This window comes from Diaphorina citri, unplaced genomic scaffold (assembly GCF_000475195.1).
Source record: "Diaphorina citri unplaced genomic scaffold, Diaci psyllid genome assembly version 1.1 scaffold6229, whole genome shotgun sequence".
Lineage (NCBI taxonomy): Eukaryota > Metazoa > Arthropoda > Insecta > Hemiptera > Psyllidae > Diaphorina > Diaphorina citri.
The window spans coordinates 9191-13194 of record NW_007383605.1 but is presented as its reverse complement, the minus strand read 5'-3'; the positions used below and the strand labels follow the sequence as shown (position 1 = coordinate 13194).

General features: G+C 34.8%; 2 long non-coding RNA genes across 2 annotated transcripts; both read left to right on the top strand.

Moving 5' to 3' along the window:
- The first annotated feature begins 436 nt into the window (after window positions 1-436).
- Window positions 437-1144, top strand: LOC113472562. Its single transcript, XR_003394819.1, has 2 exons — window positions 437-572; window positions 726-1144. It is a non-coding gene; the product is annotated as an uncharacterized LOC113472562 (long non-coding RNA).
- A 1784-nt stretch (window positions 1145-2928) lies between these two features.
- Window positions 2929-3646, top strand: LOC113472563. Its single transcript, XR_003394820.1, has 2 exons — window positions 2929-3135; window positions 3550-3646. It is a non-coding gene; the product is annotated as an uncharacterized LOC113472563 (long non-coding RNA).
- Window positions 3647-4004: the final 358 nt, after the last annotated feature.

Here is a 4004-nt window from a genome sequence, read left to right as displayed (position 1 = left end):
AGTATATCAAGTAACATGGTATGAGTAACTCTCAGTGTTCCTCTGTAGATAAGGAACAACCTGCTGCAGGTACTTATTATCTATCTTGATATAGCACTGAATCCTGATCACAATTTCTTAATTTTTACCTGTGGGATTTGTTGAGTGGAAATTCAACCATTAGATATAATCTAAGCTAATACATGTAACTGTAAACCCAATGCATGAATTGAAAAGATAATAGCAAGTTCTACTGTAAAGATGAGCGATTTATCAACTCCATCCTAAAAAAAAAAGTCATGATTTGGATTCGAACCTGTTATATCAAGTAACATGGTATGAGTAACTCTCAGTGTTCCTCTGTAGATAAGGAACAACCTGCTGCAGGTACTTATTATCTATCTTGATATAGCACTGAATCCTGATCACAATTCGCGTTATTTAATTAAAAGAAGAAAGAAATCTTTGCTGTTTTTGTCTTTTCAGGATAAACTAATTTTGAGGAAGGTTGTGGGTAGGTTCATCACAAATCTAGACTCGTCTACAAATATGATATAGGTATTAATTAATAAACTTCTTTTTGTGTGTGATAGGTTGGCAAAAGAAATCTTTGCTGTTTTTGTCTTTTCAGTGACCATTTTAGATAAACTAATTTTGAGGAAGGTTTTGGGTAGGTTCATCACAAATCTAAGACTCGTCTACAAATATGAAATAGGTATTCATAAACTTCTTTTTGTGTGTGATAGGTTGGCGTCTACATTGTAAGTCCCAAAAAATTAAAATTGAGTATGCACAATTTCTTGATTTAAATGGGAAATTTGTCTAGGTCCTTTGATCACATGGGTTAAGCTACCCCGACGAGGGTGAATAATAGAATGAACCCTAAAAAATGCAGGTATAGCTATATTTGTAGGCAATAGGGCAATACTTGAGGATATCCTCACTCATAAGCATGAGTTTTCTGACAATACATGCTGACCAGCATACCTTTGGGTATGAAAAACAATAAAAAAAATTTATTGGTAAATAATGCTTCCCTTTCACGTGATTTGTATTTATATTTTGACAATTCGTATTATTTTAAATAAGAAAAATCTATGATACTTTTGTCAATTCATTTTACCTTATAGACTTTGATTAAAATAAATATTTTTAATAAACTCAACCAGGCATTTTTTTTTCCAATTACTTTTTTTTTTTTTTTTTTTTTTTTTATAAGTAGCCCCACTTTGGCCACATCTTTCAAGTACTATGTAATGACTACGAACAATGTGAGTTCTGCCCCACAAACGACATAGCGCGATTTCGAGGTGGATATTTGTAAAAGATTTGCCTTTGAAATTTTTATACCGGCGATAGCATGTTGAATGTTCCAGTTCCCAATTGATCACTGAAGTTCAACGTTGGTATCCTAAGAGATGACCTCTGGACAATCATGTGCTGCTGGAATTTTTCCGGCCTCAGGCTGGGTGGGGTTAATAATGCGAGGTTACTTGCCGGAATGGATGCATGGTAAAATTAGCGTCATTACAAACCTCATCAGTTATGCAATGGCGTTATAACCCCCCCGAAAAATTATATACATATAAAAAAAAACTTCGTCACATATATTAATATATCTCGTTTTGTTTTTCACAGTTGGGAGAAGACTTCTCGTCGGATATTCTGGATGTCCTCATACCTTCCAATCATCACTCTTGTTTCTGATACAAGGTGGCTCCTGATCACTATCAACATGAGACCCTGTATATCCGCCTCCTATCTACACCTGGAGATACAAAGGACGGGACAGTCTATAATATGTCTTCTTGTGGAGATCAGCGATCCCATCTCTTCTTGTGGATTGGTCTCCTCTTGCAGACATAGTCAGCTGTCTTCTGGAGGGTCAGCTCTCTCTTCGTGTAGAGGTACTCAGCTGTCTTCTGAAATTGACTGCTGTAGAGATACTCGGTTGTCTTGTGGAGATTATCTGCTTGTCTCTATCTCATGGAGATATTAGGCCCTTTGCCTCAATGTTCTAGAGATACTGGGAAATCAGATGATTACATTACTTCCCTTCCTATTGGATTTAATAGGAGAAGGAAGGTAAAAAAGATCTACCCCTAAAAGGTTGATAAACTGGTACCCTATATCTGGGTGTCTATTGAAATAGAGAAATCTTATCTTGGTGATGCGACTTCTGACCACTGATCATGTGGTCAGAAAGAGCATGGGTAGAAAATGACATTGTGGAAAGCAATAAAGCATGTCCACACATCGAACTTTGCCATGATTGTAAATATTCAACTTTATGCAATATTTTTTACTTCAAACTTTCTTCTTTCTTTTTCACTTCGCTTTCCTTCTACCAGAGCGTTCAAATGTTGGGGGAAAAATATTCCCCAAGTGGCAAGATTAACATGATTGCATTTATGATACATCTACATATTGTGTTGATGTTTATTATCTCTTTTAACATCTTCAATTTTGACATCAAATTCATCATCTCACTCATCAGACATTTGGACGTTTTGAGTGCCTATTTCTTTCTTGTAGATACTCTCATTTATTTTAATTTTCGTTAGCCTAAGTATGACTCATAATTACTATTTTGTTAGCTTAAGTGTAAACTTATTACTATTTCTAAATAGTTTTATCTTTTTATATAAGAAAATGCCATACCAGTGTCGTGCGTATTTCATGTGAACAAGTACATACGTGTGATTGATATATGACGCGGTGGTTTTGACGGATAAATTTCGTGTAAATAAGGGTGATGTGAAGATTCACAAATTACCAAAAAATCTTGATTTTTGAGCAAATACCTACCCATTTTCAAAATGATAAGCTGAGCTGAGGTGGGATGCTTTTGAACATTCCGGATCCACTTGTTGCATGGACCATATCCACTTCCATCTCACCTCCGTGATTTTTTTTGTTTTGCTCAAGATTTTTGTTCTTGTTTCTTGTTGATTCTTCCATTCCATTCCTCTTTCTTCTATTCGTTTTTTGTTCTATTTCTATTCTTCTTTCTTCTCCACTCCATACCAGAGTGAGCTCCCTTATCAATAAAAATTAATTGATATCAAATCAGCAAAGAAAGTTCAATAACAGGGTTTCCCCAGGGTGTGTGATCTACTTTTGTTTTGTAATGAAGTAGCCCTTGGTCTTGTACAGGTAAAGTACTCTTGTTTCATCAGTAGGTACCACGTACCTATAATCACTTGTCAACCACTTGATTTCAATTAACTTCAAGGTCAGGTCTCCAAACACTCCAAAGTGTTTTTATAGCAAAAACAAAAAAGAAAAAATGCTCTTCTAGTAAGTTGATTAATTAATTAATTTTTGCATAGATGTGTACTATTGGCTTAGGAGTTTATAGGTACTTCAATGGGCCACACCATGTCCCCAAGTTGGGTGTTTGGGAATAATAATACTATTGGGTACCTATTGTTTGTGTTGGGCATCACTTTGCAAGGACTAGGTACCCACTATCCCAAAAAGAACTTTTTATACCTAGTCCACTACCTACATGCATATTTTACTATTCTACATTGTGATAATAAAAACTTATATTTCTGTCTTCCCTAGATCTTCTCATTTACAATGTCCAACCAAGATGCTCTTGGTATAAATTGGTACCATGGAAAATTGACTCGGGAAGATGCAGAAAGGATATTATTAGCTGGTGAGTGTTTTATTTATATTTTTTATCTATTAAAATTATGGTTTGTTAGCTTAAGTGTAAACTTATTACTATTTCTAAATAGTTTTATCTTTTTATATAAGAAAATGCCATACCAGTGTCGTGCGTATTTCATGTGAACAAGTACATACGTGTGATTGATACATATATGACGCGGTGGTTTTGACGGATAAATTTCGTGTAAATAAGGGTGATGTGAAGATTCACATTTGTTAGCTTAAGTGTAAACTTATTACTATTTCTAAATAGTTTTATCTTTTTATATAAGAAAATGCCATACCAGTGTCGTGCGTATTTCATGTGAACAAGTACATACGTGTGATTGATACATATATGACGC